The sequence below is a fragment of the Meriones unguiculatus genome, chromosome X (genome assembly GCF_030254825.1).
Source record: "Meriones unguiculatus strain TT.TT164.6M chromosome X, Bangor_MerUng_6.1, whole genome shotgun sequence".
Lineage (NCBI taxonomy): Eukaryota > Metazoa > Chordata > Mammalia > Rodentia > Muridae > Meriones > Meriones unguiculatus.
The window spans coordinates 87,754,777-87,769,432 of NC_083369.1; positions in this window are offsets into that span (position 1 = coordinate 87,754,777).

The window sequence follows — 14,656 nt, forward strand, 5'->3', positions numbered from 1 at the left end:
GGTGCAGCAGGGTGGGGGGAATGAGAAAAGGTCAGAAGTTTCTCAGGGCTTGTCTACAACAGAGGAAAAAGAAGATTCCCTCCTCCAAGGCCCAGAAAATATTTTCAACAAAATCATTGAAGAAAATTTACCCAACATAAAGGAGAGACAAATAAGAATACAAGAGGTCTACAGAACACCCAATAAATAAGACCAGAAAAGGAAATCCTCCCGCCACATAGTAATCAAAACAGTAAGTATACAGAACAAAGAAAAAATACTAAAAGCTTCAAGGGAAAAAGGCCAAGTAACATATAATGGTAAACCCATTAGAATCACACCTGACTTTTCTACAGAGACATGAAAGCCAGAAGAGCATGGACAGGTATCATGCAGACCCTAAGAGAACATAGATGTCAGCCCAGGCTATTGTACCCAGCAAAACTCTCAGTTCTCATAGATGGAAAAAACAAGATATTCAATGAAAAAAACAAATTTCAACAATACGTACACACAAATCCAGCATTACAGAAGACACTAGAAGGGAAAATACAACCCAAGAAAACTAGCTACTTTCAAGAAAACACAGGAAATAATTAACCTCACTACAGTAAAACAAAAAGCAACCAAGCACACAACCTTATGACCACAGCCAACATCAAAATCAAGGAATCTAACAGCCACTGGTCATTAATTTCTTTCAAGATCAATGGACACAATTCTCCAATAAAAAGACACAGACTAACAGAATGGATAAGTAAACAAAACCCAGCAATCTGTTGCATAGAAGAAACACACCTAAGTCACAAAGATAGATATTACCTGAAGGTAAATTGTTGGAAGACAGCTTTCCTAGCAAATGGACCCAAGAAGATGGCAGGAGTAGCCATTCTAATATCTGATAAAATAGACTTTCGACCAAAATTAATAAAAACAGATGGGGAAGGACACTTCATACTCATTAAGGGAAAATTTCACCAGGACGACATCACAGTCCTGAACATCTATGCCCCAAATACAAGGGCATCCACATTTGTGAAATAAACATTGATAAAACTTAAACCACATATAGATCCCCAAACATTAACAGTGGGAGACTTCAACACCCCATTCTCAACAAAGGACAGGTCAACAAAACAGAAATTAAATAAAGAAAAAATGTCTCTGAGAGAGGCCATGAATCAAATGGACCACACAGACATTTAAAGAACCTTACATCCAAACACAAAAGAATTTACCTTCTTCTCAGCATGTCATGGAACCTTCTCCAAAATAGACAATATAGTTGGTCACAAAGCAAGCATAAACAGATACAAGAAGATTGAAATAATCCCTTGTATGCTGTCTAATCACCATGAAATAAACTGGTCCTCAACAACAACAGAAATAGCAAAAAGCCTACACACACATGGAAACTGAACAACTTGTTACTAAATGACATCTGGGTCAGGGAAGAAATAAAGAAAGAAATTAAAGTCTTCCTAGAACACAATGAAAATGAAGACACAACATACCCAAACTTGTGGGACACAATGAAAGCAGTGCTAAGAGGAAAGTTCATAGCACTAAGTGCCTTCAAAAAGAAAATCGAGACAGCTCATTCAAGCAACTTAATGGCTCACTTAAAAACCCTAGAAAAAGAAGAAGCAGACACACCAAAAAGGAGTAGATGGCTGGAAATAATCAAACTCAGGGTTGAAATCAATCAATTAGAAACAAATAAAACTATTTGAAGAATCAAGGAAAGGAAGACCTGGTTCTTTGAGAAAATCAACACGATTGACAAACCCTTAGCCAAGCTAATTAAAAGGCAGAGAGACACCACCCAAATCAACAAAATCAGAAGTGAAAAGGGGGAAATAACTACAGACACTGAGGAAATCCAAACAATCATTAGGACTTACTTCAAAAGTCTATATGCCTCAAAATTTGAAAATCTAAATGTAATGGACAATTTTCTTGATCAATTTGACTTACCAAAGCTGAATAAGGACCAGGTAAATCAACTAAATAATCCTATATCCCACAAGGAAATAGAAGCAGTCATCGAAAGTCTCCCATCCAAAAAAAGCCCAGGACTAGATGGTTTCAGAGCAGAATTCTCCCAGACCATCAAAGAAGAGCTAACTCCAGTTCTCTTCAAAATATTCCACAAAATAGAAACAAAAGGAACACTATCAAACTCATTCTACGAAACCATAGTCACCTTGGTACCTAAACCTCACAAAGACCCAACAGACAAAGAGTATTTCAGGCCAATCTCCCTTATGGACATTAATGCAAAAATACTCAACAAAATACTTGCAAACCAAATACAAGAACACATCAAAGATATCATCCACTATAACCGCGTAGGCTTCATCCCAGGTATGCAGGGGTGGTTCAGTATACAGAAATACATCAATGTGATCCACCATATTAAAAAATTGAAAGAAAAAAACAAATAATAATCTCCTTAGAAGCTGAAAAAGCATTTGATAAAATCCAACATCTATTCATATGTAAAGTCTTGGAGAGATAAGGGATACAAGGCACATATCTAAACATAATAAAGGTGATATACAGTAAGCCTATTGCCAGCATCAAACTGAATGGAGAGAAACTTAATGCAATCCCACTGAAATCAGTGACAAGACAAGGCTGCCCACTCTCTCCATATCTCTTCAACATAGTTCTGGAAGTCCTTGCTAGAGCAATAACACAGTTGAAGGAGATCAAGGGGATACAAATTGGAAAGGAAGAAGTCAAATTATCACTATTTGCAGATGATATGATAGTATATGTGATTGACCCAAAAACCTCTACCAGGACACTCCTACAGCTGATAAACACCTTCAGAAAAGTGGCCAGATACAAAATAAATAATAAACATCAGCAGCCCTCCTGTATACAAAAGACAAAAGTGCTGAGAAAGAAATTAGGGAAACAACACCCTTCACAATAGCCACAAATGACATAAAGTACCTTGGTATAACCCTAACCAAGCAAGTCAAAGACTTGTGTGAAAAAAATTTCAATTCTCTGAAGAAAGAATTAGAAGAAGGTATGAGAAGATGGAAAGATTTCCCATGCTCATGGGTTGGCAGGATTAACATAGTAAAAATGGCCATCTTACCAAAAGCGATCTACAGATTCAGTGCAATTCCCATAAAATTACCAACACGATTATTTACAGACCTGGAAAGAAAAATTCTCAACTTCATAGGGAATAACAAGAAACCCAGAATTGCTAAACCAATCCTCTACAATAAAAGATCTTCTGGAGGTATCTCCATCCCTGATCTTAAGCTGTACTATAGAGCAACAGTCATAAAAACTGCATGGTACTGGCATAGAAACAGAATCGTGGATCAATGGAACCAAACAGAAGACCCAGAAAAAAAAAAAAAACGACACACTTATGGAAACCTGATCTTTGACAAGTTGCCAAAACCTTACAATGGAAAAAATATAGCATCTTCAACAAATGGTGCTGGTATTACTGGATGTCTACATGTAGAAAAATAGAAATAGATCCATACTTATCACCCTGCACTAAACTGAAGCCCAAGTGGATCAAAGACCTCAACATAAAAACAGACACAATAGGGGGGTCCAGATGGTGGAACTGGGAGAGCACTGTGTCTGAGAAGTGGGACGACACTCTCCATGCAGAGACCAGGAGACTGAACTCTGGGCCCTAAAACTACAGCGATCGTGTTTCCCAGGTGAGGGTAGGCTCCCACAGCATGGGAATCAGTTGGATCCACTCTCGGGCTGCCCAGCCAGAACCCAGAAGAGATTCTGGGTAACTCGGCATTGGGTCTCCAGGCTGGAGCCACATGTCTGCGTGTCCCGATCACTTTCTCAGGCTGATTGGTGGGCACAAGGGTGCCAGAGACTGGGAGTCCCAGTAGCAAGAAAACCCCACGGGGAAGGAAAGTTGCGAGTCTGATCACAGGTCACCCAGTCTTTCCCTGGAAGGTCTCTGTGGGTACCCTCCGCCATCACAACTCAGCTCTTGCCATGCAGAGAGTGGCTGCGCGCCCAGCTCAAAATCCCTACTCCCTCTTCGGAGGAGGCAGGAGGCGTCCAGAAGAATCTCCCAAAGACCACATTGTCTGTACCCCAAACCAAGATCGGGGCTGAGAAAACCCAATCCTTTCAGGCACTCCCCCGAGAAACAGAATGCAGCCATAACCCTGCTACGGAGGAGCAAAAGAATAAAGAGGTGCACAGCAGCTTCACAGTGCCCAGACCCCAGTGCTGCCAGCTGCTCCTAGCAAACAAACTTCAGCTCGGGATCTGGAACTGTGGTCATTCAACACATCCTGAGAATCTCCTGGGTCCAGCACAATAAGGTCTAACACCAAGTCCTAACACTGGCTGCCCCCGACACCTGGCAGATAAACACAGGCTCAGAATCAGGACTGAGAAGTCCCAAACCCCTTCTGGCACTTCCCTGAGAGCACCACCAAAAGCTTGCCTTAGCGCTATAAGCTTACCCTAGCAGAGGGGAAGGTCAGAGGGGAAGGACAGAGAGGCAGCCTGCCACAGGACACAGCACCCCCTCTCCAGCTCACCCATCGGCCCTTGGCAGAGAAACCCAAGCTCTGGATCGGAGGACACTCAACCCTACCTGGTACTCTCTCGGATCAGCAAACATAGGTTCTACCACCAGGCTGCTTCTGGCAGAGAGATCTGGGCCTGGGATCTGGGATTGAGAACACTAAACCCAAGTCTTTCCTGTGCTACCCCAGGATCGGTCAACATAACCCCTCCCGGAAGAGGGAAAGGACAGAGAGGCAGCACACAGGAAAGGTGGACACCGAGTCCTGTGGCCACAGTGACACAGAGCTGACTCTTAGCCTACCCACACATTCTCTGCAGCAGGACCAAATCAGAGAGTAGAGAGGAAGGAGAAGCCCTGTGCATTCAAACAGGTCCTGCAAGAGAGTGAGTGAGCCTTCTAGGGAGAGTTTTCCCCAGACCCAGGGCCTCTTCACAGAAGCAACCAGACGAAATCCCTGCCACCCACACCCCTAGTGTGGGCATCATAGGGTTTCTTGGGGTAGCAACCCCAAAGTTGAAGCCTCTGCCTTGTGGGTCCACCAGTATAATCCAGGCAAACAATCCCTGGATCTCTGACAGAACTGCATACTAGTGGCCTGCAGGCCACTGCAATAATCAGAGAATCCGCACATGCACACTGCACCCTCTAAAAGTGCATGCGAATAGCACCAGCATCACATTCCTTACTTAGGCAAAACTGAAACCACAACCCACACTCCCAAACCAGTGAACCTCTCTCATCTTCCTGAAAAAAAAAAAAAAAAAAACAGTCCAGAAAACAGAAAGAGACAATCACAGCCCGAACTACAAACTCAAGGAACAAACAGTGAGGGTTATAAATAATCAGATGGCTAGAGGCAGACGCAAGAACACACCCCAAAAAATCAGGACATAATGACCTCACCAGCAACCCCTCAAAACAATGGACACTTCAATTCACTAGACACACAAGGAAACGACCTCAAAACTATGTTTCTCTAGCTATTAGAGGACCATAAAGATGAAATGAACAAAGCCCTCAGAGAAATAGCCAAAAAAATCGAGACGAACCAATAGGAAACAAACAGAGCTCTCAGAGAAAGGACCACAAAAATTGAGGCAAACAAAGAAGAAATGAACAAAGCTCTCATAGAAATACAGGCAATTATAGCCAAAGAAGTAGAGACACAATTATTGATATATAGAGAGGAAACAGACAAAAAAATAGAAGCTGTCATTGAAAAGCAGGACTCCACATTCAAACAGATGAAGGAAATGGTGCAAGACATGAAAACAGAATTAGAATCAATAAAGAAAACACAAATAGAGAAAAACCTGGAGCTGGATAACATAGAGAAAAGATCAGGAACTACACAGGTAAGCATCACCAACATAATACAAAAGATTGGAGAAAGAATCTCAGGAGCCAAAGATAAACTTGTGTAAATTGACAGGTCTCTCAAAGAAAAAATAAAATCAGAAAAGTTCCAAACAGAAAACATCTAAGAAATCAAGGACACCATAAAAAGACAAAATCTAAGAATAATAGGAGTAGAAGGAAAAGAAGACATCTGAGGCTCAAAGGTCTGAAAAATATTATCAAGAAAATTATAGAAGAAAACTTTCCTAACTTAAAGAAGATGTCCATAAACATACAAGAGGCCTAAAGAACACCAAGTAGACTAGACCAGAAAAGAAATTATTCATGTCACACCATAGTCAAAACACTGAACTTACAGAACAAAGAAAAAATTCTAAAAGCAGCAAGGGAAAAAGGCCAAGTAACTTATGAAGGTAGACGTATCAGAATCACACCAGATTTCTCAACAGAAACTATGAAAGCCAGAAGGGCCTGGACAGAAATCATACAGCCCTTAAGGGACCACAGATTCCAACACAGACTACTAAACCCAGCAAAACTTTCAATCAACATAGACAGAGAATTCAAAATATTCCAAATTTAAACAATATCTACATAGTAACCCAGTTCTACAGAAGTTACTAGAAGGGAAACTCGAAACCAAAGGAAACAACTACATCTAAGGAAACAGAGGATACAGATAACTACACAACAAAAACAAGAAAACCCCAAAAGAATACAAGCAATGAAACTCAGTGAAACCACCAACCCCACATCAAAAGTAAGTAACAATTTTTTGTCACTAGTATCTATCAACATTAAGGGACTCAACTCCCCAATAAAAAGACACAGACTAACAGAATGGTTGCAGAAACAGTATCCAACATTCTGTTGCATCCAAGAAACACACCTATGCAACAAAGATAAACACTACCTCAGAGTAAAGGGCTGGAAAAAATATTTTTCAAGCAAATAGTTGTAGAAAACAAGCTGGAGTAGCCATCCTAATATCTAATAAAATAGACCTTCAACCTAAGTTAATAAAAAAAGATAAGGAGGGCCACTATATCCTCATCAAAGGAAAAATCCACCAAGAGGGCATCACAATTTTGAATATCTATGCCCCAAATACAAGAGCACCTACATTCGTAAATGAAACAATATTAAAGCTTAAATCACACATTGATCCTAATACCTTAATAGTGGGAGACTTTAACATGCCACTCTCACCAAGGGACAAATCAACTAGACAGAAAACAAATAGGGAAATAAAAACACTTACAGAGTCCCTCAATCAAATGGACCTAATAGACGTCTACAGATCTTTCCATCCAAACTCAAAAGACTATACCTTCTTTTCAGCACCACATGGAACCTTCTCCAAAAGAGACCATATAGTTGATCATAACGCAAGCCTCAACAGATACAAAAAGATTGAAATAATCCCTTGTATTCTATCTGACCACCATGACCTAAAGCTGGACCTCAAAAACAACAGAAATAACAAAAAGCCGACATGCACATGGAAACTGAAGAATTTGTTACTCAATGACAGCTGGGTTAAAGAAGAAATAAAGAAAGAAATTAAAACTTCCTAGAATTCAATGAAAATGAAGGTAAAACATACCGAAATTTATGGGACACATTAAAAGCAGTGCTCAGAAGAAAATTTATAGCACTAAGTGCCTGCAAGAAGAAATTTGTAACATCACATACAAGCACCTTAATGGCCCAACTAAAAACCCTAGAAAAAGAAGAACCAGACACACCAAAAAGGAGTAGATGGCTGGAAATAATCAAACTCAGAGCTGCAATCAATCAATTAGAAACAAATAAACCTATTCAAAGAATCAATGAAACAAAAAGCTGGTTCTTTGAGAAAATCAACAAGATAGACAAACCCTTAGCCAAACTAAGTCAAAAGCAGAGAAAATTTATCCAAATCAGCAAAATCAGAAATGAAAAGGGTGACATAACTACAGACACTGAGGAAATTCAAACAATCATTAGGTCATACTACAAAAGCCTATAAGCCACAAAATTTGAAAACTTAAATGAAATGGACAATTTTCTTGAAAGATTCCATCTTCCAACATTAAGTTAAGATCAGGTAGAAAGACTGAATTGCCCTATATCCCCCAAGGAAATTGAAGCAGTCATTAACAGCCTCCCCTCCAAAAAAGCCCTGGGCCAGATGGTTTCAGCTCAGAATTCTACCAGACCTTCAAAGAAGTGCTAACACCAATTCTCCTCAAACTATTCCACAAAATAGAAACAGAAGGAACACTACCAAACTCATTCTATGAAGCCACAGTCACCTTGGTACCTAAACCACACAAAGACCGAACAAAAAAGAGAACTTCAGATCTATCTCTCTTATAAACATTGACACAAAAATACTCAATAAAATACTGGCCAACCCGAATCCAAGAACACATCAAAGATATCATCCACCATGACCAAGTAGGCTTCATCCCAGCATGCAAGGTTGGTTCAACAAACAGAAATCCATCAATTTAATCCACCACATAAACAAACTGAAGGAGAAAAAACACATCAACATCTCCTTAGATGCTGAAAAAACATTTGACAAAGTCTAACACACATTCATGTTTAAAGTCTTGTAGAGATCAGGGATACAAGGCACATATCTAAACATAGTAAAGGCAATATAGAGCAAGCCTATACCCAACATCAAACTCAATGGAGAGAAACTTAAATCAATCCCACTGAAATCAGGGACAAGACAAGGCTGACCACTCTCTCCATACCTCTTCAACATAGTACTTGAAGTCCTAGCCAAGCAATAAGACAACTAAAGGAGATCAAGGGGATAAAAATCGGAAAGGAAGAGGTCAAAGTGTCACTATTCGCAGATGATATGACAGAATATATGACCGAGCCCAAAAATTCAACCAGAGAACTCCTCCAGCTGATAAACACCTTCAACAAAGTGGCAGGATACAAAATCAACTCAAAAAGATCAGAAGCCCTCCTGTATACCAAAGACAAAAGGGCCAAGATATTAATTAGGAAAACAACACCCTTCACAATAGCCACTAATAACATAAAGTACCTTGGGGTGACACTAACCAAGCAAGTGAAAGACCTGTTTGAGAAAAACTTCAAGTCTCTGAAGAAAGAAATTGAAGAATATATCAGAAGATGGAAAGATCTCCCTTGCTCATGGATTGGTAGGATGAACAGTGTGAAAATGGCCATCCTGCCAAAAGCAATCTATAGATTAAATGCAATTCTCATCAAAATACCAACTCAGTTCTTTACAGACATTGAAAAAAATATTCTCAGCTTCATATGGAGTAACAAAAAACCCAGAATCTCCAAAACAAACCTGTATAACAACAGATCATCTGGAGGTATATCCATCCCCGATCTCAAGCTGTACTACAGAGCAATAGTAATAAAAACTGCATGGTATTGGCATAAAAACAGAAAGGAGGATCAATGGAACCGAATAGAAGATCCAGAAATAAACCCAAACACATATGAATACTTGATTTTTGACAAAGAAACCAAAACCATTCAATGGATAAAAGACAGCATCTTCAACAAATGATGCTGGTCCAACTGGATGTCTACATGCAGAAAAAATGAAAATAGATCCATATTTATCACCCTGCACAAAACTAAAATCCAAGTGGATCAAAGACCTCAACATAAAACCAGATACTCTGAATCTGTTAGAAGAAAAAGTTGGGAACAGCCTAGAACTCCAACAGCACAGGCTCTAAGAGCAACAATCAATAAATGGGACCTCATGAAACTGAAAAGCTTTTGTAAAAGAAAAGGACACCATCATCAAAACAAAACGACTGTCTACAGATTGGGAAAGAATCTTCCCCAACCCTTTATCTGACAGAGGACTAATATCTAGTATATACAAAGAACTAAAGAAGCTGAAAAGTAACAAACCAAGTAATCCAATTAAAAAATGGGGAACAGAGCTAAACAGAGACTTCTTGACAGAGGAATATCGAATGGCAGAGAAACACTTAAAGAAATGCTCATCCTCATTAGCCATCAGGGAAATGCAAATCAAAAAGACCCTGAGATTTCACCTCACACCTATCAGAATGGCCAAGATGAAAAACTGAAGTGACAACACATGCTGGAGAAATTGTGGAGAAAGGGGAACCCTCCTCCACTGCTGGTGGGAATGTAAACTGCTACAACCACTTTGGAAATCTATCTGGTGCTTTCTCAGACAATTAGGCATAGTGCTTCCTCAACACCCAGCTATACCACTGCTACGTATATACCCAAAATTTGCTCAAATACACAAAAGGGATACTTGCTCAACCATGTTTATAGCAGCTTTATTTGTAATAGCCAGAACCTGGAAACAACCCAGATGTCCATCCATGGAGGAATGGATACAGAAATTGTGGTATTTTTACAGAATGGAATACTACTCAGCAATCAAAAATGAGGAAATCATGAAATTTGCAGGCAAATGGTGGGATCTAAAAAAGATCATTTTCAGTGAAATATCCCAGAAGGAGAAAGACAAACACAGTATATCCTCGCTTATATAGACCTATAAGATATGATAAATAATGAAATCTATACACCTAAAAAAGATAATCAGGAGAGAGGACATGGGGTGAGATGATCAATCCTCATTTAGAAAGACAGATGGGATGTGCAGCGAACGTATGACAGGAGTCTACTGAAGGCATCTGAAAGACTCTATCTAGCAGTGTTTTCAAAGCAGATACAAAGACTCATAACCAAACCTTCGGCAGAGTACAGGGAATCACATGAAAGAAAGGGAGTTAGTATGATGGGGAAAAGATAGGAGCTCCAGAAGGACCAAATATATCTGGGCACAGGGTCTTTTCTGAGACTGACATTCAACCAAGGACCATGTATGGATATAACCTACAACCTCTGCTCAGATGTAGTCCGTGGTAGCTCAGTAACCAATTGGTTTCCCATAGTAAGGGGAACAAGAACTATTTCTAACAGGAACTCAATGGCTGGCTCTTTGACCTCCCTACCCCCCAAGCGAGGAGCAGTCCTGTTAGGCCACAGAGGAGGACTTTGCAGTCAGTCCTGAAGATACCTGATAAAATAGGATCAGATGAATGGAGAGGAGTTCCCCCCCATCAGTGAACTTGGAAAGGGGCAGGGTGGAGATGAGGGAGGGAGGGTGGGATTGTGAGGGAATGAGGGAGTGGGATACAGCTGGGATACAGAGTTAATAAAATGTAACAGATAAGAAAAAAATAAAAGAAAAATAAAAAGAAAGCTTAAGTCCTAGACCTATGTGTCAAATTATTTTAATTTTCACCTTTGTTTTGTATCCAGATTTCTTTACTTTTATTGTGTTCTTTGTGTTCATTTTTATTAACTATTATTTGCTTTTTATTACTTTGTTTTCTTATTCATAATTTGGGGATGCTATAGTGGTAAGTTTACAATAATGAATAAATAAATAAAGAAAGAAATATAGAAAAAAAAAACAGACACAATAAATCAGTTAGAAGAAAAAGCGACCTCATTGGCACAGGAGACAACTTCCTGAACAGAACACCAACAGCACATGCTCTAAGAGCAATGATCAATAAATGGGACCTCATGAAACTGAAAAGCTTCTGTAAAGCAAAGGATATCATCATCAAAACAAAATGACTCCCTACATATTGGCAAAGAATCTTCCCCAACCCTTTATCTGACAGAGGGCTCATATCCAGTATATATAAAGAACTAAAGAAGCTGAAAGGCAGCAAACCAAGTAATCCAATTAAAAAATGGGGAACAGAGCTAAACAGAGAATTCTCTGTAGAGAAATATGGAATGGCAGAGAAACACTTAAAGAAATGCTCAGTGTCATTAGCCATCAGGGAAATACAAATCAAAACGACCCTGAGATTTCACCTTACACCCATTAGAATGGCAAAGATGAAAAACTCAAGTGACAACACATGCTGGAGAGGCTGTGGAGAAAGGGGAACCCTCCTCCACTGCTGGTGGGAATGTAAACTTGTACAACCACTCTGGAAAGCAATCTGGCACTTTCTCAGACTACTAGGAATAGCGCTTCCTTGAGATCCAACCATACCATTCCTAGGCATATGTCCAAAAGAGGCTGAAATACACAATAAGGACATTCGCTCAACCATGTTTGTAGCAGCCTTATTTGTAATAGCCAGAAGCTGGAAACAGCCCAGATACCCTCAAGTGATGAATGGATGCAGAAATTGTTGTACATCTACACAATGGAATATTACTCTGCAATGCAAAATAAGGAAATCATGAAATTTGCAGGTGAATGGTGGGACCTATAAAGGATCATCCTGAGTGAGTTGTCCTAGAAGCAGAATGACACAAACGATATATACTCACTCATATAGACATATACTATAGGATAAACCTACTAAAATCTGTACATATAGAGAAAATGATCTAGAGGGAGGACTCTGACTGGAATGCTCAATCAGCATCCCGAAGGGCAAAGAGGAGAAGAAGGCAGGAAACAGCCTACAGGCCTGCCAAGGAGGGCCTCTGGGGGCTCTGCCCTGTGGACTGTCGGGATGGACGCTGAGACTTATGGCCAATGGTCGGGCCGAGTACATGGAATTTTATGTAAAAAGTGGGAAATAGTAGGTTATGGAGAGGACGAGAACCCCCCAGTGAGAACAACAGAACCAGAAAATTTGAACACAGGAGTTTTCCTAGAGAATCATACCCCAACCAAGTACCAGTCATGGAGATGGCCTAGGGTCCCTGCGCAGATGTGGTCCATGGCAGTTTAGTGTCTAAGTGGATTACATGGTGATGGGAGAAAGGTCTGCTTCTGGCATAGTCAGGTTGGCCTGCTCTTTTATCACATTCCCATGAAGGGAGGGCAAGCTTACCAGGCCACGGAGGATGACAATGCGGCCACTCCTGATGTGATCTGGTAGACTGGGATTGTAGGGAAGGGGAGGAGGAACTTCCCTATTGGTGGACTTGGGAAGGGGCATGTGTAAGGGGGGGAGGGAGGATCAGACTGGGAGGGGAGGATGGAGTGTCGGACATGGAAGGGAGGAGGGAGAGGCTTATTGGGGGATGCAGGGTGGATAAAGTATAATAAATAAAAATATATATAAAGGAAAAAAAATTAAAAAAATGAATGATAACTTTTTTTAATAGTAGTTCTCTTGTACAAGTCACTTTGCTGAAGGAGTTTATGAGCTATAGGAATTCTCTCATGTAAATTTAGGGTCTCATATGTATAGTATAATAACTGTGAATTGTGATATTTTAACTTCTTCCTTTCTTATTTGTATTCCTTTTATCTCCTTTAGCTGTCTTATTGTTCTAACTAAACATCCTTGTAATATATTGAAGATCAGGTATGGAGTGAGTGGGACCTTGTCTTGTCCCTGATTTTAGTAGGATTTCTTTGTGTTTCTCTCTAGTTTGATGCTGGCTATTGACTTGCTGAATATAGCCATTATTATGTTTAGTTATGGGTGTTGTATTCCTGATCTCTCCAAGACTTTTACCTTGAAGGGGCATTGGATTTTGTCAAAGGCTTTTTCTGCGTCTAATCAGATGATCTCCTGATTTTTTTTCTTTCAGTTTGTTTATATGGTGGATTACATTGATGGATTTTCATATGAAATCAGTAGCCTTATTCTGTACAAATGAAAAAAACAAAACAAAACAAAAAATCAGGCTCAGAAAGAAATTATTGAAACTACACCCATCACAATAGCCATAAGTAATATAAAATATTTAGGGATAGCTCTCATCAATGAAGTCAAAGACCTGCAAGACAAAAAAAAATTAAATCTCTTAAAAAAGAAATTGAAGAAGATAACAGAAGATGGAAAGATCTCTCATGTTCATGCTCGTGGATCAGTAAGCTTAATGCATGAAAACGGCAATCTTAACAATGATTATCTACAGATTCAAAGCAGTCCCCATCAAAATACCAACACAATTTTTCACAAACAATAAGAGAACAATCCAAAACTTAATATGGACAAAACAAATGAAAATAGCTAAAATAATCCTATACAATAATAGAACTTCTGGAGGTTTCTTCATACCTGATCTCAAGCTATACTACAGAGAAGTAGTTATAAAAGTTGCATTGTACTGGCATGGAAATAGGTTGGTTGATCAATGGAATCAAATCAAAGACTCAGCAATAAAATGACACGCATATGCATACCTTATTTTTAACAAAGGAACCAAAAACATGCAATGGAAAAAAAAAGACAGCATCTTCAACAAATGGAGCTGGTCTAACTGAATGCCCACATGCATAAAAATGCAAATAAAACTATGCTCATCACCCTGCACAAAAATAAAGTCTAGTGGATCAAAGACCTCAACATAAAACCAGATACACTAAATCTGCTAGAGGATAAAGTGGGTAAGAGCCTTGAACTCATTGGCACAGGAGACAACTTCCTGAAGAAAACATCAAGAGTTTATGCTCTATGATCTAAAATTAATAAATGGGATCTCTTGAACCTGAAAAGCTTCTGTAAAGCAAAGGACACTATCAATAGAATGAAACAGCACTCTACAGATTGGGAAAAGATCTTTACTACTTCTACAATTGACAAAGAGCTAATAGCCAGAAAGAACTCAACAAATTAGACACCAACAACCCAAACAATCCAATTAAAAAAATGTGATACAGTGCTAAACAGGGAATTCTCAACAGAGGAATTTGAATCATGGAGAAGCACTTAAAGAAATGCTCAACACCCTTCGTCATCAGGGAAATCAAAACAACTCTGAAATTCCATTTTGTACCTATCA